Source organism: Gracilinanus agilis, chromosome 1 (assembly GCF_016433145.1).
Source record: "Gracilinanus agilis isolate LMUSP501 chromosome 1, AgileGrace, whole genome shotgun sequence".
NCBI classification, from domain to species: Eukaryota; Metazoa; Chordata; class Mammalia; order Didelphimorphia; family Didelphidae; genus Gracilinanus; species Gracilinanus agilis.
In genome coordinates, this window is record NC_058130.1 from 500505863 (window position 1) to 500529892 (window position 24030).

Here is a 24030-nt window from a genome sequence, read left to right on the forward strand (position 1 = left end):
GAGGATCTTTGGAATATATAATTCTAAATTACATAGTTATCTAATAGTCATTAGTCTTTGTTCAAAGAGTTATCTAATAGTGATCTATGTTCAAAAAGAAAAGACAATCTTAGCATGGGGTTTCTCTGTGTAACTTTCCTTAAATGGGAAGATGACTAAAGAATTGTGCCCTTTTCAGGAATGTGCTCTAACCACCATTCTCTAGCAGATTAAAATACAGCATGATACAGCATGAGTGGATCTGAGGAAATGAGCCCAGAATCTAGAAGGCAGATAGAAGATGCAGTGAATAAGAGTGTTGTGTCTGGAATCAAGAAGACATGAATTCAAATTCAACAATGATTCACATTCAGACACGACTATACAAAAACCAAAACCCTGGGCGCTTATACTCTCTGTGCTTCAGTTTGCTCTGTAAAATGGAGATAATGATAGCAACTATTTCACAGGGTATCATAAAGACTTTTGCAAACTTCAAAGTATTATATAAATGCTAGCTATCAAGTGGTAGTATTATGATTGTTCAGTCATGTCCAATTCTTCATGACCCCATTTGGGATTTTCTCTACAAAGATATAGGACTGGTTTGTAATTTATCCAGCTCATTTTAAAGATGAGGAAACTGAGGCAAATAGGATTAAGTGATTTTCCCAGGTCATGCCTCAAGTAAGTGTCTGAGGCTGGACTAAAACTCAGATCTTCCTGGCCCCAGGCCCAGGGCTCTATCTGCTAGCTACCACGGGGAGCAACAAACACTCAGCAGAGATCGCATACTAACAGCCACCAGAACAGCACAGTTAAGAAAACTGCCCAGAAGATACCATAAGACTAGAAAGACAATTCATAAAACAGGAATGTCACATTCAAAGGAAAACAGACCAGTGAGAGTGACACAGCCTCACCAGATGACATCAGGGTGTTGCAAATGTCAGTTACTTCTCTACTTAGTTTTCATTCAATTGTGAAGTGAATGCATTTTTCACCCTTTCTGCCAAGGTTAAATATATTTGTTGGAGAGTTGCTGTAGGTTCATAGGAGGAATGTTTTATTATTCATTTTTTCAATACACTCTTTAATTAATATGTCTTTCACTTGAATTAATTGTGTTTTCTGGCTGAGTAGAGAAATACTAAACACATTGGTGGGGTCTTGTGAGCTATGGTTTTGAGTAGATGTGATCTCATAGGGCAGTGATGGAGAACCTATGGCAGGGGTGCCAAAGATGGCACACAGAGCACTCCCTGTGGGCACATGGCCACCCCCACCCAAATTCATTACTAGAAAGGCAGAGAGATTTGGGCAGAGCTGCTCCCTTCCCCCTCTTCACCATGCCTGATGACATTTTTTCATATCCCTTGCCCCTCTGCCCAGCAGCCAATGGGAACACACAATGGGTAAGGTGAGTGGCTCACAGGGGGCAGAGCTGGAGAGGATCAGAGCACTTGGGCTACTCCCTTCCCCCTCTCTTCACTCGCTGAGGGCATTCCTCACTTCAATTGCCCTTCTGCCCAGCAGCCCAAAGGGATTGCTTCCTCCCCCCCCATATGGGGTAAAGGGGTGCAGGAGACTATATCACAGGACTGGGTCTAGGGGGTGTGGTGGAGGCAGGGCCCAGCACTCTGTCTCTAAAAGGTTTGCCATCACTGTCATAGGATATCTTGAACATGAACTAACTATTTTGGGAGTTTCATGTGTAAGAGGAAGTACTCTAGATGTTACAATCTGTTCCTTTGCATTTTATGAATTCTACTTCAAACAAATTTCTCACACATATAGATCCTCTTTACTACCTTCCTCTATTTCTTTCCAGTACCCTTAGATAAACCTCCAAAGACCCTTAGAAATTCATTTTATGATCATGAGATCTTAGGTGTAGAGGTAGAAAACTGAGATGAGCCTTAGAGGTCATTTAACATAAACCCTGGAATCAAGAAGACTCTTTTGTGAGTTCAAATCTGGTCTAACACTTACTAACTGTATGACCCTGGACAAGTCACTTAACCCCATTTGCCTCAATTTCATCATCCATAAAATAAGCTGGAGAAGGAAATGGTAAGGCATTCCAGTATCTGTCAGAAAGTCAAACAGGACAGAAAACAACTGAACAACAATAACAAAAAAAAAAACAATTGATTCCTTTCATTTATAATTGTTATTTCTATAAAGGGTCCAATGGAGATGTATAGATGCACAATGATGTTGATGATATATATCTGTCTATACTCTCCTCAGCTGCAGTTGATGGGAGGAACACCTATCCTATTACTCTTGACTGCTGCTGTAAGTTATCCCCTTCTTTCTAATAGTTGCCCAAGCAAGGACCCTCGAGAGGTTAGATAGATGCGTAACCTTTCCAGTTCCAACCTGGGGTTGGGTAAATTAAAACTGGGCTATTGATTTGCCTTGGACAACATTCAGGATCTGACTGCTTTTGACTCCCTTCCCAAGGGCTGTGATATAAAGACCACTCAGGAAGGTACTTCTTGTTGAACACTCTATAAACAGGGAAAGGATAACAAGGTCAAGGATTGGGGATTGGAAACCCTATTGATCTATTATCTATAAACTAGTTGACAATCAGGACTGGAGGCTATTAATCTGGTGATTTATTCACTCTCTCTATCTCTGGCAGGACCTGGCCACAGCCAAGCCAAAGAATAGGGAAGCTATTGATGCGGCTGTATTGATGGTCTTATTCTCTCAGCTTTCTCACTACCAGTGTTGGTGATGCACTAGCTCTCACAGACTTCAGGAAATATTCAGATTCTTCCTACCCTCTTCTTCATAGAAGGATGCCACCCTTCAACCACCCACTCAATCCAGAGACTTCACAGTCCAGAGACTCCTGTCCAGAGACCTCCAGAGAGACTTCCCTCAAAGTGGCTGTCAGGGGTATTTATACTGTGGGGCCAACCCGACATTTGCCCCTGGTTCACAGCACCTGGGAACATTCCAAGTCTCCCAACTGCCATTCCTGTTAGTCAAGGTGGCATCCATCACTTCCCAGATTATGAATATAACATAAGGAAACTGCAGCCCAGAGGCATTCAGGGACTTACCCCACAAAACCAATAGGTAAAACATACCAGGCCTGGGATTTGAAAACAGATACTTCAAAACTCCAAATCCAGCACCCTTTTCTCTACTTCTCCTTGTCTCTTTATTTAGAATCTAAGCAAAATTTTTGCTTTCTTTAAGCAAATTTACTTTTGCAAGCTCTGGCATTTAAGATAAACTGTTGAAATAACTATTGGAAGCTAAAAAGAAAAATTAAGGGAGTATGTCTGCTCTTTAAAAGGATAAACTGAGGGAATTTCAAATGCCAGAAATCCCTAACACTCTGATCATGTTCCAAAATTCATTTGCAAATTCTGAGGCAGTATTATATTGTAGAAAGAACTCTGGATGAGGAATCAGGAAAGAACTGAGTCTGAATCCCAACTTTTATAATTACAAGCTGAGTTTATGATGGGCAAGTCATTTAACCTGTCTCATTCCAGTCCCCCCATCTGCATCCGCAAAATGGTGAGTGCGAGAGGGAGGAGTTACAGAGCTTATAAACAATACGTGACCACAAAATGTAGTGGAGAGATTAAAAGGAATTCTGGGAAATACTGAATGACTTCTGGGGGATGAATTCCAGGGTACAAAATTCTAATTAATACAATGGGCATGGTGATAGCAATAGTAAAATAGTTATAGTTTATAATGCTGTCATGAAGAATGGATGAAAAAATATATGTCATTAATTTTTACAAATCTTAAAATGATATATAAATGTGAGTTATTAAGTTGGTTTGGAACTGAGAGTTCATTCTCCCCATGGTGTGAAAAAGTTATTCAGGTGTTTAATTTCCCAGGCTTTACAAAGTATCTGAAATATTGAAAATTTGCCATAAAAATAGAGAACATTTTTTGAATTGACTAAAAATATCAAATGTTCATCCCAGCAAATGCAAGATTAAATTCTACCTATATCCTAATGCCCAACACTACAGTCCAAATAAGATTATGTCCTAAATGTGGGAAAGTATATTGCTTAATTTGAGGGAAAAAAATGAATATTTGAGATTCAATAGTTAAAAGCTTCAATGTAAAATGCAGTCGGTAGTAGGCAATAAGTTTCTTCTAAATTATTTTTTCTAAGATGCAACACGGCATAAAATATAGAGAAATAAAGAAGACCTAAGTTCATGTTACCTCTCTGATATACACTACTTGTATAGCTGAGATAATATTTATAAAAGTCTTAACATAGTTCTTGGCACATAGTATACATTATATAAATGTAATCTATTATTATTACTAGCAATTTCTAAGTATCCTGGTCTTTGGAACTGTATTTAAATATAGTAAGTTCTAGGAAATAAAATACTATTTCTTCCCCTTTTATTTCTTGTCTTACAAATAAGTACATTTCATAATTTGTTGAATCCCTTGCCCTTGTCATTTGGCTTGGGTTTTGATATATGACAAAATAGAGGAAAATGTTTGCCAACAATTTCTAAACTTTGTTATAAAGAAGACATTTTGTTATAAAGTGGAACAAAGCTGGTCCCTGAAAAAAAAATTTTCAGGGTTAAATAGTTCCTGGGGCTTTTCTTTTCTGTTTTATACTCACAGAGGGGAATTGTTTGCCAGGTTGAATTATCCATCATTTTACCAAAAAAAATCACTGCAGGATAAATGTGAAAGTAGTACAAACTGCTTTCTTTGCACTCTTGAAGAGTTGAACTGACAAGGGCCCAGATGGAGATATTTCTCAGCAATCTGTCCTAGTGATCTGGCTATCAGAAACAACTACACTAATAGACTTTTTTTCTCTTTCTGACAAAGAGTTTATTAGGTCAAGTGTAAGAAACCAAGGCTATTCAGAATCTAGGAATAAAGTTAAGTTTCAGATGTATGCTAAGCTAAGGAAAATAGAAATTATATTTTTAAGTAAGATTTTTTACATAGACAAAATTTCATTAAAATTTCATTCCCCATTCCCTTCCAGAAAGCCAAAAAGTAATATTTTGAAAAGAAATAGAAAAATAAAAAAATTAATGTATTTTTTAAAAAGTCTGAAAACATACAGTATTACACACCCATGGACTTCCCAGCTCTGCAAAGGGGAAGAATGGAGATGTTTTCATATATCTCTTTTTTGGAGTCATGATTGTTCACTTTTGACTGTTCTGTGGTGGTTGTTCTTTTCATTTATATTGTTGTATTCACTGTGCATATTGTTTTCTTATTTCTTTTTACTTCAGTCTTCATCAGATCATGTAAATTCTTTAACATCCTTTATTTGTTTTCTTTTCCATTTATTACATCACATTAATGTCCTATTATATTCATGTATCACAGGTGGCCTCACTATTTCCCAATCAATGGGCATCTACTTTGTTTCCAGTTCTTTGTACTACAGAAAAGTGCTGCTAAAAATATTTAAGTGTATATGGGGACTTTTTTCTTATGTTTGACTTACTTGACATATATGCTGAATAGCAGAGAATAGCAATAGGTCACCGAATGGACATCTTAGTAATTTTCTTAGAATAAATAAAAATTGTTAGACCAGTTCACCACTTTAACAACAGTGTACTAGTAGAAATGATCAGCCACTCTTGGGCACACTGATCCCAACATAGTGATGTCATTTTTTTAGTCTTCTTCAAGTACAGTGGACAACAACCAACCAACCAACTAGCAGGTCTACCTTTTGAAATCTCTTAAAAGCTGACTATTCCCATCTTTTGTCATTTTTGGTGATTTTTAGAGTATGAGATCAAATCTCAGAGTTGTTTTGATTTGCATTTCTCTTATTATAACTTTGGACCATTATTTCAGATGGTTATTACTAACGTGAAATTCTTCTTTTGAGAACTGTTTTTTCATATCCTTTACCAATTGTTTATTAAAGAATGGCTTTTGGTTAGTCGTGAGAACTGAATACTTCTCCAAATATTTGTCTTTTTAAAAATCTTTGTTTTCTATATTTCTTTAAGGAGTATTTTGTAATTAAAACAATGCAAGTATTCCATATACTTTTATTAACTGGTGTTATTAATTTATAGGTTTTTGGAATGAAATTTTCCTTTCAATTATTGCTTTTGAATTTCATTATTACATAGAGATGCTGTTTTGGGGTTATTTTGTGACCTGCAACTTTTCAGAAGCTATTGATTTCTTTAATTAGGCTTTTGAATGATTCCCTAGGATATTCTAAGTAAATTCTCATTCTATCTGCAATTAAAGAAAGTTTCACCTCTATGTCTTTCTTTATGCCTTTAATTTCTTTCCGTTCTTATTGTTATTACTTAAATTTCAAGAATTATATTAAATTAGAGAGGGAAGAGTTATCATCATTGCTGCTCTTCTGTATGTAATGGAAAAACTTCTAGGGTATCTCCATTTTGCTTGCTTTTTATTTTATATGGTGTTTTTTCTATTTTATCAGAAAGGTCCCTATACTTTGTAATGCTTTTGGCCCTTGTCAACAGCTTTTTCTATATACAGTGAGATAATCATGTGAGTTCGGAAGTTTTTGTTTTTCATGTTATTATCTTAATTGTTTTCCTGATATTGAACTATCCTTATCTCATTGGGTTTTTATTCCAAATTAATTATAATGATTTCTTAGAAGAATCCCTATAATCTATTTGACATGATTCTATCCAAAATTTTTTAATCAAATTTCATTTATTATAATTTACAGTTCTCTTTTACTTCATCCTAATAAAGTGGAATTAGGACTATATTTGTCCAAGAAAAGGAGTTTGATAGTGTATTTTCTTTCTCAAGTTTTTGAGAATTAATTGTGTAATGTTGATACTAATTAATTATTAATTAAAAAGCTTCATTGAATTCTCTTGTGAATCTATCATGAGCAGGAGTTTTTTATGTTATTTTTTTGATAATTCTTCTATAACTTGTTCTATTTCTCTTTCTGAGATAAGATATTTTATTTTTCATATCTTTATTTGGTATTTTATTAGCTTAAGTATTTTATATTTTTAAAAGTTTTTCTATTTCTTTTGGGCTACCCATTTCTGACACTTCTTTTCATTTCTTCTGGTTTTATTTGATTTCACCTTATTCATTTGTTATTTTGCCCATTTGATTTCCTGCCTTTTAAATCACATTGGCTAAAAGTTTATTGATTTTTTTTAGTTGTTTCAAAGAAACTGCTTTTACTTTTGCTCATATTTTCTATGGAGTTTTTTGTTCCTAATATGTCTATTTCTTTTCTAAATTTCAATATATCATTTATTTTCAGCTTCTTTTAGATTTATTTGTTTGCTTTCTAATTTTTAAATATGTATTCCAGTAATAAACCTCCTTTCATTTTATTAGTGTATTTTTTAGAGTTATGATTATTCTTTTGAGAATTGCTTTGGAGACATCCCAAAAATTTTGGTATGTTTCATCATTGTAATTTTCTTTCATCTAATTATTCTTTCTGTGGTTTGTTCTTTGTTCTCATTATTTAGAATTTTATTGGTAAATTTTTATTTGAGTCTGTATTCTTCTTTATGGTTCCCAAATTGATTATAATTTTTATTTCATTATGATTGGTAAAAGAAATGTTTGCTATTTCTGCCTTTTACATTTATATCTCTGTGCCCTAATATATGACCAGTTCATGTGGTACTGAGAAATACACACACATACATATCCACACATAAACTTTAGTAGTCATGTTTAAAACTCCATAAGTCTTTTCTATTTCTCCATCAATTTGTCTAATTTTATTTTCTCCCTTTTGTTTATCTTTCTGTTAGATTGTCCAAGACAGAAAGGAGAATATTTAAGCCTTTTGCTATTAGCATGATACTATATTCTTATAATTTGGCTAATTTTTCATTAAAGAACTTTGATTCTAAGGCATATGGCGCATTTAACTTTAATAATGATATCATGCTTCCTTCCATCATAATATAATTTTCTTATTTATCCTTTTTTTTAGTTTGTAAATTTTTATTTCTATTTTGCCTGGTAATCTGATGGCAGCTTCATTTTTTAAAATTTTTTTTATTTTCAATTCAATTACATCATGTATAGTAAATTTTTTCCTACCCTTCATTTTCACTCATTCATTCAGCATGTCTGTTTTTTTTTAATACATTCCTTTTTTTCCAAAGAATAACATTCTTGGGGACAGCTGGATGGTTCAATGGATTAATAGCTGGGCCTAGAGACAGAAAGTCCTAGTTTCAAATGTGGCCTCAGATACTTCCTAGCTGTGTGATCCTGGGCAAGTCACTTAACCCCCATTGCCTAGCCCTTATGGCTCTTCTGCCTTGCAACCATACATAGTATTGATTCTATGATGGAAGATAAGGGTTTTAAAAAAAGAGAATAACATTATTAATGAGGGTATGCAATTCTCATCAACAAAAAATGAATCCCTTTTTGTCAGCCTCCTTAAAGAGAACAAAAGAATCCTACCTCTTATTTATAAAAAGAGTTATGTCCTCTTTCTAATTGGCCTGACCATTCGACCTTTAGACCTCTCCTGACAATTACCATTAGTGGATGTTTCAAATGAGGAGGCAGACTTAAAAACCTCAACTCCTCCCTCATTATTTTATAACAGGACAACTGAGTCTTTGCCTTAACCTGGAAGATGCTGGTCCCTGCAGCCCTGTGGCGGGTCTAATTTACTTTTAAAATGTGTCAAAGTTCATTAAATATGATCACTCTTTATCCTTCATCCTTTGGGATTTTGGGGAAAGTCCTAACCCCAGTTTGATAGTCTTGGGAGAAATCTGGGAGTAGCCTCAAGTGGATTAATTTCCCAGGATACATAAAAACCCACAGGTAGTAGGTCTAACACTGATACTTGGGTGTTTCTTAACATGATATTCAAAATGATTAATAGATACACTAACAGCTAACTATCTGGAGGGCACTCCTCCTCCGGCATATGTGTCTTACAAATTAACAAAATAATGGAGCATGGGAAAGACATGAAAGGAATAGGTGGCCCAACCCCTCATAACCCCATTCAGGCCATCGTATCCAAAGTTTCAGTTTTATGATGCATCTGTCTGATTTCTGAGCACATTTTCTTTTGCGGTCATTCTCCCCTTCTTGTTTTTCTGGAATAATGCTGATCCTCAGAGCAATTTCTCTAGCAGATCTGTTTTTCCCAGTTCAGGTCACTGGTAACATCTTTCTCTAAAATTGCTTAAAAAATAGATCTTAACATTAATAGAGTCAATAAAATTTTATATTGCCAATAATTAGGTCATATAGTGAGAGCTGACTCACGTGCTATAATTCCAATCTTATTAATATAAAAATATCTAATTATGAACCTCTACACTAAAGAATTTGCATTTTCTATAGTTTTATATGAGTACAGTGATCCCTCACCAATCACGGGAGTTACATTCCAGAGATCCCCAGGATAAGTGAAAATCCATGAAGTAGTGGGAGAGCAAACAGACTGATGCTACTGAGCCAATTAGCACCCAGGAGAGAGAACACAGTGCTGTGGTTGGTCACTTTTGCACAAACAGTAGTGGCGTACTGCATTACTGTTGTGTACAGTATGGTATTCATCTGCAAAATCCCATGATATAGGGAAAACTCCGTGAAAGAGAATTAGATTTTTTTTTAAACTGCTGGCTTTTATTAAACCAGTGAAGCCACAAAAAGTGAACAGCGATATAGTGAGGGATGACTGTATTCCCTTAAAATGATGACTATTATGGAAGTATATTTGGAATGATAACACGTGTATAACCTAGATCAAATTCTTTATATATTAGGAAAAATATAATTTTATAAAATGTATACTGAAAATTATTATTACATGTAATTAGGAAAATAGCACATCTTTTAAAAGAGAATTAGCTTTTCTAGTTTACATTTTTTCATATATACCTTATTTTTACAACAGTTAGAACTTGCTCTATGCCTTAAAAACAATTGTATCTGACATATATAATCATCTGATCTTACTACATTCACTTCAGTTATTTATTATGGTTTATTATTTATTATTCATCATCACATATCTATTATTATTTCTTCAATTTAATCATCTTATTCCTCCCTCAAAAGGATAAAATTTTGCTATGGATCTTTTCCTATATAAATAAGCCATAGACAATACATTTTAAAAAACATTTATTAATATTTATTTTTTAGAAAAGTTAACATGGTTACATAATTCATGCTCTTACTTTCCCCTTCACCCCCCTCCGAACTACCCCTCTCCATGGCTGATACGTATTTCCACTAGTTTTAATGTGTCATTGATCAAAACCTATTTCCAAATTGTTGATAGTTGAAGTTGAATTGGTGTGGTAGTTTCGAGTCTACATCCCCAATCATGTCCGCCTCAACCCATGTGTTCAAGCAGTTGTTTTTCTTCTGTTTCCACTCCTGCAGTTCTTCCTCTGAATGTGGGTAGCATCTTTACCATAAATCCCTCAGAGCTGTCCTGAGTCATTGCATTGCTGCTAGTACAGAAGTCCATTACATTGAATTTTACCACAGTGTATCAGTCTCTGTATAATATTCTCCTGGTTCTGCTCCTTTTGCTCTGCATCAATTCCTGGAGGTCTTTCCATAGCTGCACTTTTTGTGGTAGCAAAAAACTGGAAAATAAGGGTATGTCCTTCAATTGGGGAATGGCTGAACAAATTGCGGTATATGCTGGTGTTGGAATACTATTGTGCTCAAAGGAATAATAAATTGGAGGAATTCCATGTGAACTGGAAAGTCCTCCATAGACTACACTTTTTGCAAATGTGTGGTTTCTATGCTGGAACTTAATGACTACATAAATGAATTTACCAAAAAGATTCTTTATCCTCCTATTGTAACAATAGACTTGGAATATTTGTAAAAAGCTAGCCAAATTGTTCCACATCTCTAATAAACTATTAATATTCAGGTAGCATCAGTGTTCAAATAACCTACATATTATTCCCACATAGACTATTCCTCTTATATCCTCTTCTAAGCCCCTATATAATCTACTTACAATACAGAATATATTATATACACAAGTGTTAGTCTTACAACAAATAACAAGTCTTGAGTAGAATTGGAAGTAACTTTGAGATAATGTAAGATAGATCATAAATCATTTTCTCTAAAATAAATAGTTGCACAAAATTCTTTTAACACAAAACAAATTTTTTTCTGATGTGGCCTTATTAAACAGTGGAATTTTATCCTTGTTTTTGCATGTTCCCACATTTAGTCCTATACTCTGAGATATCTGAAAGAACTTATCCACAAATATATAATTAATAATAGGCAGCTAACAAGTCAAAATATTCATTTATTTAGTTGTGTCTAGTGGTATTAAAAGAATTACAATTTCAGATTGAATAGCTTTGATCTTACAAACTAATAGCTTCGATGAGTTTCAGCTTTAGTGTAATAAGTAGGGATTTAATATCATATTCATATATTTGACCAGTCATCTTCTCTGATTAAAAAGAGTTGTTATAAAAGGGAAAAGAGGTAAATGACTATGGAAAGGGGAAAATAATCCCATAGTCTGATATAAATTCCAGGCAAGAGTTGTAGAGACACACAATTGCATTGACAGACATTCCATGAGCCAGGCTCAAAATCAACTAGATTCAATATTTTCTATCCAAGAGGAAATGGCCATATTAGGAAATCAAAATAGGCAAAGCCTGCTCTGCCAATGCAAAGAATTACTCCCCCAGCTCTTCCCTTGAGACAGAACTCCAACTGTAGATCACAGATATCACCCCACATGGCTGCTGACGCTAAGAATCATTGCCTTCATGGCATATTCTGATGTGCATATCTGGAATTAGCCTTAGAATAATATCAGTTAAATTTCTGATAATATTTCTTCTTAAAATGAAAGTTTTATCAATTACATTTTAGGACAAAATTATTTTTCACCTAGTGTTGCAACAATAAAGTTTATCAAGTCATCAAATTTTACTTATATTGTCTCCTAGAGGCTATACTTATCCTGGCATACAATTCATCATTAGAAATCAAGGAATTTTTTGCATTTTGGAAGTCCACATAGGGCATATATGATAGTTTTCTCAAAATTCTAGAAAAAATATTGGCCGATTGTTTTAAATCTCCAGACAATATATGATAGAATAGAATATATATATATATACATATAGCACCAGATTATAATTCTACTGTAGAAACAAATTCATAATTTACAATTAAACAGTTCTAAAAAATAAGTAAATTCCTAATTACACCCTGCTCCTGATAATGACTGTCCTTCTAATTAAGGAGTGTCTATAATGGAAAAAGGTGAGAATTTTCACTTGATGTTATAACTCTTGAGCAAACAAGGAAATAGTTCACTTCAAATTTCTTCCTTAAAAATATAGTCAATTGGGGGCAGCTGGGTAGCTCAGTGGATTGAGAGCCAGGCCTAGAGACGGGAGATCCTAGGTTCAAATCTGACCTCAGACACTTTCCAGCTGTATGACCCTGGGCAAGTCACTTGACCCCCATTGCCTACCCTTACCACTCTTCTGCCTTGGAGCCAATACACAGTATTGACTCTAAGACGGAAGGTAAGGGTTTAAAAAAAAAAAAAAAATATACACCTGTAACAATCCTAGAAAGGCTCAGATTTGCTGCCTTGCAAGGGGCCCGAAGTCACTAAAAAATGAAAACTAAAAGTAAAAATCTCTTTTAAAAAATACATATCTCAAGTGAAATAAAAAAAACTGTCCTGCTTCTCTCCCTTTGACTGTCCTCAAATCTGGCATTCATTGGGTGCCTCTCCTATGCAAAAGAGAATGAGAGGTTTCAAAAACAAGAAATGGGGTTCAGTTTAAAAACAAACAGGAAAAAAATACCTTCCAGGTTTCTGGAGATCCTGCTTCACAAAGGCTGCCAACAAAGGGCAAGGCTGTGGAGGNCAATACACAGTATTGACTCCAAGATGGAAGGTAAGGGTTTAAAAAAAAAAATATATATATATATATATATATATATATATATATATACATACAGTCAATTAAATACTTGGTGAATCTTAATATTATCAACATTATACAACAGCCTTAACAAATTATTTTATCATTTTCATAAAGAATAACCAAATAACTTCAGAATAAAATTTAATGCTTCAGAATTAGATTAGAACCAGAATTGGAATTAAAATTCAGAACCACAATGCATTAGAATATTACAACACGTTAACAACAGAGCTGATAGAATAGCATTACAATTTTCCAAATGTATATGTATAACTTCCTTTTAAAGTTAATTTAATAATTTAACAAAATCCAGATTAGAGAGAAATAAGTTTAACATTATGTCTTTATAATAGTTTACCACACTTTACCTTATATTAAGAATTTAAAATATGAAACAAAAAGATTACCAAATTTTCAGATCATCTTACATGGAACTGATTAAGCTTTTTAAATTTTTGGTTAGGTATAAGCTTAATCCTTTGTATTGTTTTATCACATCTAAAATCCTATATAAAATTGTCTAACATCAAATAATTGCATTCTTCTAAAGAAATCATAATGATAACAGTAGTTAACATATATAGTTTGTGCCATATACCAAGCAGGATAGTAAACCTTTTAGGTGGTAGTATTTGTAATAAAACTACACAAAATGGATTTCAACTGAGGCCCTTCCTGAACTGATATATTTCCAAGAATTATCATTTTTTTAAAAATAACAAATATCAAAAGCATTCTTTTGATTCAATAAAATTATAATCCAATAGGAAAACATGCTTCACTGTTAATAAGAACCCCAGTACAATTTATTTTCAGTACCAAATTAAATCTGATTTTATAATCATCAATAAACATTTAAGTCCCCACTTCTAAAAGCATTAAGGAAGTTATACTTAGTTTTCTAAACCCTGCGTAAAGCTTTCCAAATTCCAGTCCAAGCCTCTCATTCTAACCAGGTAATCCTGTTTACCTTTTAAGACACACAGGACATAGTCCATCCAAAATTCTGTGGTGGGATGGGAGAAGACTTCAATAATTTTTCAATTGACACAGTATAATAAATCTCAAATTACAATAACCAACATTCCCAAAACATTTAATATACATTACAAGGCAAAGCCTTGAAACTAAGCAAAATTCATTATGAGTGACTTTATATGACATGCTGACTACTAGATGCTTATCTGACTTGGCCTGTAGTAGACCATAGATGTAGGCAGCATGGCTTACTAGTTAGGGATCACACTAAATATAATTTGATAGTTAAACTCAATATATAGTAATACTTACTAATGTCATGAATTTGTATTAAGCTAATAAGTTGGTAAACTGAGGTAGTTTGGCCTAAACCTTATTTTAATTCCAAATAACAGAATAAATCTGACTTCTACTATTTGCTTCACTAAAACCACTTCAACACCACCTAAGTCAAACAGAATATTCAGGTAATAATACATAGAATTTTAGCACTGATTTTTATAAAACTGTACCACTTTATTTTTTTAATTAAAAATAATTTTATTTTTAGAAAAATTTTTCATGGTTACTTGATTCATGTTCTTACTCTCCCCTCCACCCACCTCCCAACCCCACCCCCCATAGCCAACGAGCATTTCCACTGATTTTTATATGTGTCATTGATCAAGACTTCTTTCCATATTATTGATAGTTGCACTGGGGTGGTTGTTTAGAGTCTACATCCCAAATCATATCCGCATCAACCCATATGTTCGAGCAGTTGTTTTTCTTCTGTGTTTCTACTGCCATAGTTCTTCCTCTGAATGTGGGTAGCATTCTTTTCTATAAGTCCCTCAGAATTGTCCTGGGTAATTGCTTTGCTGTTAGTACAGAAGTCCATTACATTCTATTTTACCACAGTGTATTGGTTTCTGTGTACAATGTTCTTCTGGCTCTGCTCATTTCACTCTGCATCAATTGCTGGAAGTCTTTCCAGTTCACATGGAATTCCTCCAGTTTATTATTCCTTTGAACACAATAGTATTCCATCACCAACAGACACCACAATTTGTTCAGCCATTCCCCAGTTGAAGGGCATTCCCTTGTTTTCCGGTTTTTTGCCACTGCAAAGAGTGCAGCTATAATTATTTTTGTACATGCCTTTTTCCTTATTATCTCTTTGGGGTATAAACCAACCGTGGAATACTGTACCACTTTAAAGCTCCCAATCTCAACTAATCTAAGGACAGAAATTTAAAATGACTATTCCTTTTTTTTAATCATAGTTTTCCTAATAAAGAGGAACTTTTAATTCAGGACAGTTTTAACCAAATCAATTCTAAGTTTTATAACTCTTATTTACTTTGGAATCACTTATCAAAAAATTCTCACCATAATTTAAACATTTTTCCAATAGGAAATATTTTGATAACAAATTGAGTCTTTAAATAATTTTTAATTTATCTTTCCCAGTCTATTTGAAAATTTTACATTATTTTTGTGTTGGTTGATCAAACCATAGAACAAAAAGCAAAAAACAAAACAGAGTTTAGAAGACTCTGCTAGCACTGTCCCAGTTTAGCTTTAAAGTGAGAGGAAGAGTATCCTTTTTTTTTAATTGACCTGTCCCAGTGAAACCTACTCATTGACTACAATTTTTATAGCAGCTCCTCTGACTGGATGCATTTATTACCCCAAAATCTTTCAAAGAAACATAAGAAAGACACAAAGGTTTTCCTACATTTTAACAAAGAAACAACAACAAAAGAAAAAAAAAAGACTCAGCACGATAGGATGGTTTAAATGACTAGTCGATATATTTTTCTATAATTTGTAACAATATGAGCTAAATTAACAATTTATCACATACTTGATAACTTTGTCAATTTGTAAAAATAAACAACAATGAGAAACCTATCAGTTTCTTAATAGAAGGCCCCATGGCTGTAGGAGTCATGTTGCTATCATGGTGGCTCAATTTATACTTTTAGGCTAGATTGCCACATGATGACTGTCATGGAGTTTTCCTGGTGGTTCAATTCTAACTGGCCATGTGACAGCCTTTATCATGGCTTTTATAGGACTTCAACTCTTTAAGCTCAGAAAATGCTACCTGATACATACTCCTCTCCCCCCTACTCAATTATCTTTTAGGAAGGAGTGCTCCCCTGAAAGCTTAGAAAGCCCATTTATGAAAATATATTCCAAAGGGAATATCTCCTAGTCCCATTTCAAACAGAAAATATAATGAAAAGAGATATATAAACTCAGGTCATAGAGCTCCAAAGACATTTCCCTCTTTTCTCAACTCCACAACATAAATTATTGGGGAGCTCTAAATTCCAATTTGAAACAAAGACAAAAAAACAGACAAAACAATCAAATATACATTTGTTTCTGTTTCCCAGAGAAGATTTGGCTGTAGTGTACAGTTTATCCACAACTACAGATGCCCTTAACCAGAAACCTGTCTCTGAAGACAAATTTGTCTTTTGGGGCCCATGGATTACTGAGATGTTTCTGGCAAGATTCTGAGACATGGAGCTCTTAGACCCTGTCCTATCTAGGTTACCAAAACCATTGGTTTTGGATTTTAGACAATACAGAATAAGAGGCAATTCCTTCAAGAATAACACTGTGTTAATGGAGACATGCAGTTCCCATTAACAAAGAAAGGTTCCTTTTCACCAGCCTCCTTCTTCAAAAAGAAGACTGCATTTCTTATAAGCAACAAATTGTTGAACTATGGAGTTTCATTTTCTTATGTAGTTTATTACTCTTTCATTTTCATTGGATTGTCTAATCAATGACATTTATACTTACAAGAATTAGGTTTAAATTTTTCTCTAATTCTTTTTTCTGATTTAGCATACTTCATTCATCCTTATTTTTAAAGACAGTGCTTTGTCTCCGGTTATTTTTGCTTAATCTACATTAAGGTAACCAGTTCACATTAACTCTGTTCCCCTCACCCTTTTGCCTCTCTCATTTGTCACTCTTTTCCCTTGTTTTAGAGTTTTCCTTAATTCATTAACTCCAAATTCTTCTATCATTTATCTAGTTAATGCTCTTTTTTTCTCTGTTAAATAATTGTTATACCCCATCCTCATCTCCCCTTCAATTTCTTCTGCAATTTTTTTCATTTTCCTCAAATTTTCTAAAAAGAATTTATTTCTCTCTTCCTCTTCATTAATTTTCTTCCCTTTTTTGTCTATTCTAGACTTTTGTTCTTTGGTTAATGGTCCTTATACTTATTCCTTCTTTCATCTCTACATTTCTCATGAAATTAAAGTATCTATTTTGAGTAGATTCTTTAAACTGTTTCTATGCTATTTTTATATAGATCTTGCCCTCAACCCATTTCATCTGTTGTGCTTCAATCTTAGAAGTATTAAGCCCTGGAGGAGATAGCAAGGATAGAAGTATTTCTCATGGTATAAACTTTTTTTTGTCCATGATAATACAATTCATCACGACTTCCGTACTATACTCTCCCATTTGCTTGAGATCTCCTCTCTGGATCTCTGTCCACCCATCTGTCTTAAAGTCAATTTCCCCTAGGAATTCCAATTCCCTTTCTACTGAGGCAGGATGCTGTCCACAAAACAAAACACTCTCACAGGTAGTAGTTTCACTAAAAGCAAAATGTCTACATGTTATACCTATTGTCAAGTCCCAATCCTCATATACAAACCATTCTCTCCTTCCAGGTAATGTCCTTCAGTGGGACCCTTCTCCCACCATTTAAATTAGATTGATATTTTTCTATCTGCTTTAATTCCTCTCTTTGCCTCTTTAGCTATTTCCCTATAGCCCCTCTTCTTCTTGAGAGACTTGTATACAAGTTATTTTCCAATCACTGTGTAAAATTGGTGTGATAGGATTCATCATACATTTCCTTCTATCTACTTCTTCCTCCCTACATTTTTATGTAACTTCCAATTATTCAATTTAGTCATACACACACACACACACACACACACACACACAATTGATTCACTTGTCAATGGGTGTTGTGAGGCATAGTCTTTAATGTTTCAAACCTCTTCTTTCACTATTATTTCTTCTAAGTTTCATTTTCATCCTTGTCTCTGGTTACTTTTAGAAAGAAATTGGTTAATATTCACTATATTATTGTTTTGTTGTTGTTTTCATTCCCAAATATATCTTTTCCTAGTTTTATTTTCTTTTTTCTCCTATATTAATTTATTTCTTTACTTATATTTTCTTCAGTTACTATATTTGTTTACATACCTTATATTTCTGTTATCTGAGAGTTTTGCAAAGTAAAAAATATGTTCATACCTGACTTGATTTTTATAGGAATATTTGAAATGTCTCTCTTATTGAAAGTCTATTTTTTTCATTTATGACTAGGCTCAAGTTTGCAGCTTATGTCACTTGGGGTTGTATCTTAAACTACTTTGTCTTTAGAACAAATTATTCCAGGATATTGTACAGCTTCTGGTGAATGCAGAATATTCTTTTGGTATTTGAATTCATTTTTATTTCTATTTTAAAATCTTCCCCAAATTTTTGCAGAATTTATTTTTGGAATTATAAATTTTAATAACTTTATATCAGAGTTTGAAGCATAGAATTTTTTTCTAAAGGTGAACTGGGTTTCTTTTTTTTTCATTTGGAAGTTTGTTTTCTATGTCAAAAGTTCTGGGCAGTTCTTGTATTATGATATTCAGGTTTTTTGTTTTGTTATGTTCTTCCACTGTGAATTCAGGTTTTTCTATTGTCAATTATTTCTGCTATGCCAAACATAAATTCTACTTTTACAATTCTTATTTCTCTCTTGAACTATTCAGGAACATCCTGCTGTCACAGGTCCATATTCTGTTGAGAACTCACAGGGTTCTCTGTTTTATTAAGTGTTAGCATGATTTCCTTGGTCTTGCAATATTTATTCAGAAATGTATGGGTCTATTTAGATGAACTGAAGGCCATTGTCTCTTCTGTTTTAATATCCTCTTCATTCATTTTTCTGCTTGTGCTCAAGGTCTTACCTGATTTTTTTTCTTCCTGAGATCTTTGATCATTTCACTCTGTTTTCCTTATATTTTTCTCTTTCTGCCTCTTTTCCCTGTGATGGCAGATCCCTGAAGGCTGACCTTAATAGCTGTCTCAACCTTCTCTCATGTTGGTGAATTGACTTTTGGTTGGCCACACAAAGTCTCTGTACCAAATGTCCTCTTGAGGAAAGAACTGGTCCTAGATGAATGCTAGTCCCCTTTCAGATTTTGTGGAATTCCACACACATGCTAGCACTCTCTTCTAGTTCTTTCAGTTCTTTTTTTCTCTGGCTGAGCATTGCTACAGCACAAAGTGCTGCTACTTCAGGTAGAAAAGGCTTGTTCTTTCTCATATTTCCATGGTATGGTGTGGAGAGTTTGGTGAAATTCTGTTGCTTATTGCCAAAAAATGATGAGGTGAGGGAAGGAGTAGGACAGTGATGGACAACCTTTTGAGCTTGGTGTGTCAAAATTCGCCATAAAAACAAGTATAACTTGGGTGGTGGGTCACTTCAAGAAAAAAAAAATAATTTTGCGATATTTATAATTTAAATAACAAAAATGTATAATTGTAATATGTAGCTGTATTTAATAAACCAAAATGGGTAAATTAATATAGGTAGAATTGTCATCTATACTGCACAGAGTGTCTACACTACACTATAACAAATGTTTCATCCTTGGCATGCAACCCCAGACTTCTCTGTATGTGGCCACATGCGACCACATGTCATCGAAAATAGCTACACAGTGCTGACCCACGTGTCATAGGTTTGCCATCACCGGAGTTGGATATACTTATAGAGATGATAGAAGCAGTAAGGATATTATCAAGCAGATTCCATAACATAAGCCCAGGGATCCTGTTGTGCCATAGGGAATCAGAAATTAATCTTCTCTGCTATTAATTCATTGTACTGTTCCCTCATTAATCTTCTTAACATTTTGGCCTATGGACACAGTTGCAACTTTACCTCTTGCTTATTATTCTCATTTTGGAGAGTTTCAAGAGTTTCTGAGGATCAGAGTTAAAATCTAATTCTCTACCTTGTTGGTCACATGATCTGGAAATCCAAAGAAATTATATTTTAATTCACAGAACACCAATACTTCAGTTAGGCTTTGCTTATATTACCTATTGTGTAATTAGAATTCTGTACCCCAGGACTCCATTTCCTAGAATCCCACTTTGATCCTCAAGTTACATCTTACATTTTGGAGATAAAGTTTCTGTAACCCCATCTTTCTCACTCTTCTCCAGCTACCACAGTCAGGAAAAACTTCTCTTTACAGGCTTTTACTTTTGTCATTTTATTTCCTCTACTTCAAGTGATTATTAATAAATCTTATAAAGCATAATACTTGGAGTTATTGGATATTAAATTCAATATTACACTATATAATTACATTCTTTCCTTTCCTTTATTTCATCACCATTGCATGTTTTTATTCAAAGACATGTAGGAGCCAAGGCAATAGAGATTGTTTGACAGATAATGTCTTAAGAAAAGCAAAGGCCAAAGCAATATTATAAAATGATATTGCTAACTCATAGGATTGAAATTTAAGAATATCTCAAAGGTCTAAGCTATATCAATTGATACAATGAATCCTTTATCCATAAAACAAAGAAAATAAAGATATCAGAATGAAAATTTTTATTTCAAAGTGAAATTATATCTTCTCATAATAATTTGTATTTCAAGTGAATTTGTACATATAGGAGAAAAAATATTTATTGTTAAATATATTCTTTGTCAATTGACCTACCTGGTCCTTAGGGTTAAATCCCTATCTAAACTGGCTCAAAACTACGTTGCTTTTTTTATACATTCAGTATATTAATCAAATGGTACTATTAGTTGTTTCATCTCTTCTTGCCTTCTCTTGCCTCCAAGCATAAGTAGGACAATCTGCGAGGCCTAGAACACACTTCCCCCGTCTCTCTGTCTATTGAAATTCTTCTCTTCCTTCAAAACCTAGTTGAGAAGCCACTTCCTCTGCCAATTCTCCACAATTTTCTCCCCATTCTCTCTTTTATTCTTAGTGCTTTAGACTTGCTACCATGAATATTTCCATACATTTTTATGTACAGTAAACTCTTGTCCAACAATCATGGACAAGATTGTTGTTCTCTCTCTGTAACCCCAGTAGCTAGATAGTGTCATATGTATAGCAAGTACTTAAATATTTGTTGAGTTGAATTAAATTGACTTCCCCAATAGAAGAAGGCAAAAAAGAGAAAAAAGCTCTTTGACTTTTGTCAAAAATGACTTTCTTCCCTTGATATCTACTCTAACCTGTACTCAAAAGATTTCTGTCCCACTGCTATCACTATTTCATCATTTAATTCTCATATATCTCTTTATTCATCAATAAATATTTATTAAGTACCTATTATGGATGGACTGGCACTAAATTAGTTACTGTAGATAGATACAAAGAAACAGTTCCAGACTTCAAGGAATTTATATTCTGTCAGAAAAGACCATATATGTGTGTGTGTGTGTGTGTGTGTGTGTGTGTGAATATATATCATGACTTCAAGTTATTATTAATAAATATTTATATATAATGACACACATATATTTATGTGCATATTATATATTACAAGATAACTTAGATACAAAAGCAACTAAGGGATATAGAAATTTTAAGAAAAAGTGTCATGTAGGAGTTAGTTTTTTAGCTAAGCTTTGAAAGAAATTAGTGATTCTAGTTTCTAGAACTATAAAGAGACTATATCTAGAAGAAAATATAAAGAAAATGTTTTTCATTCATGAAGAACAGCCTATATACCAATACAGATATGAGAAGTGGAATGTTGAACATATGAAACACAAAGGACAGTTTGTCCTTACTGAAGAGTGTATGAAGAGGAATAATATATAATAACATTGGAAATGTTGGTTGGAAGTCAGTACTGAAGGATTTTAAATACTAAAGGCATATGTATATGTATATATATATATATATATATATATATATATATGTTCATAGAAGTACTAGGGAGTGACTGGAGGTTTTTGAGTAGAGGAATCACTTAGTGAGCCTTGTTGGAGATGATATACTTGAAACAAGGAGGACAATTAATTGCTGGAATTTAATTGAGCAGTGACATAATCAGAACAGTACTTCATGAATATTATTTGGGCATCCATATGGAAGATAGATTCAAGAAGGCAGAGAAGGGCAGCTAAGGTGGCACCAGGCCTAGAATCAGGAGGACCTAGGTTCAAATTGGGCCTCAGATACTTCCTAGCTTTCTAGCCCTTGCTACTCTTCGTCTTAGAATTGATACTAAAACAGAAGATATGGATTTTTTTTAAAAGTAGCAGAAAATTGAGTCAGGAGAACAAACTCAATGATTGATTAATTCTTGTATCTCTAAAATAAGAGGCCCTAGAGTCTACAGGTACCACCTGAAGACAAATTGGTAGCTTTAACAAGGGATGGAAAAGACCAATGAAGAAATGAGATTAAAGAGAGGAAGCAAGAACAATGAGATAGTTGATGAGAACAATAGTTTTTCACCTTCTAATTTAATACTTCAAGAATTAATTATTGTTTTGAGTCTTTCCTCAAAAGAAACACGAATGAAAATAACTCTAATGTTTTGTCTTATTAATAAAAATGAAAAAAGATGGGAATAACCAAGGTTGGAGAAATTATAGAAAGATAGGCATGTTGATAACAGATTAGGCAGAGCTGTGAACTGCTCCAACAATACTGGAAAGCAATTTGAAATTATGCTTTTAAAAGTGACCAAAAAGTTCATGCTCTAATTCAAATCCCACTGCAAGGCTTATATCCTAAGGAGGTCAAAGGCAGAAAGAAATGTCCCATATACAGTAAAATATACATTTGGGTTTTGGAGAAAATCAGACTTGCGGTTTCATCGCTCTAAGGCAGTAATTCCCAAAGTGGACACCACCGCCCCCTAGTGGGTGCTGCAGCTATCCAGGGGAGCGGTGATGGCCACAGGTGCATTTGGGGGTAGTGAATAACTGTAAGGGGGCAGTGATAGTATGTGACTGGGGGCGCTAAGTAATATTTTTTCTGGAAAGGGGGCAGTAGGCCAAAAAAGTTTGGGAAACACTGCTGTAAGGTCTTTCTTATGTGGAATGTCCTCTACCAAAATATATTATTAGCCCTTTCTTTACAACTTAAAGAATTCCCTGGGACACTGAGAGGCTAAGTAACTTGCCCAGGGCCATACAGCCATTTTGGGGCACAGACAGGATTTGAACCCAAGTCCTCCTAATTGAGGCAGGCGATGCATTAAATATTTCTATTTTCTTCTCATTACATATTACTTTTTAATAAATATTATATGTACTTATACATATGATTATATATACATATATGACTTCTTATAGTAGCTGTCCATCAATTAGAAAATGGTTAAACCAACCCCATGAATTAACAGAATATTCCTTCATCATAAGAAATGACAAATGTGAAGAATTCAATGAACCAATATAGAGCAAAATAAACAGAATTAGGAAACAAACACATAGTAACTGTAGCAATGTAAAAAGAAAGAACATCAACAAAAATAAAAAACAATTTTGAATGTGATGTAATTATAATAACCAAGCTTGACTTGAGAGAAGAGAAGAGAAAATGCACCTCCCTTTTCCTCTTTTTTTCACTGAATGTAATATCAAATTTATTTAATATTTTAATGAGTTTTCTTGGATTTTTTCTCTTTTCTTTTTTATTCTTCATATAAAGGCTGACTCACTGAAGAAGGGAAAGGAGAGAAATATATTTAGAGAGGAAAGCAATAGGAAAAATAAAAGTTATCAAATAAAAACTTTATTTTATAAAAATAAAAGTGCTTCAAAGAATGTGGTTTCATCAGAATGGGCTACCAGTTTTTCTATGCAGATCACAATACTTTAGGAAATATAAAGATTTAGCCAATCTTAAGTATTCATCTCCAATACAGATTTATCACTTGTTAGCCACACATTTTGGAGGTGATCCTCTTTGAACTTAGCATGGTCTGTGTTGAAACAAAAAACATGCAAACCCGTCTTCAAATCAGTACTTGAAATACTTCCAGCTTGATATGACTTGCTGGAATTTGTATTCTT

General features: G+C 33.7%; 1 protein-coding gene across 1 annotated transcript in view; it reads left to right on the forward strand.

Annotated features, from left to right (window-relative positions):
- CPA6 (carboxypeptidase A6) overlaps positions 1 to 24030 on the forward strand; it is a 355331-nt gene that overhangs the window by 135200 nt on the left and 196101 nt on the right. The gene's annotated exons all lie outside the window — the stretch shown is intronic.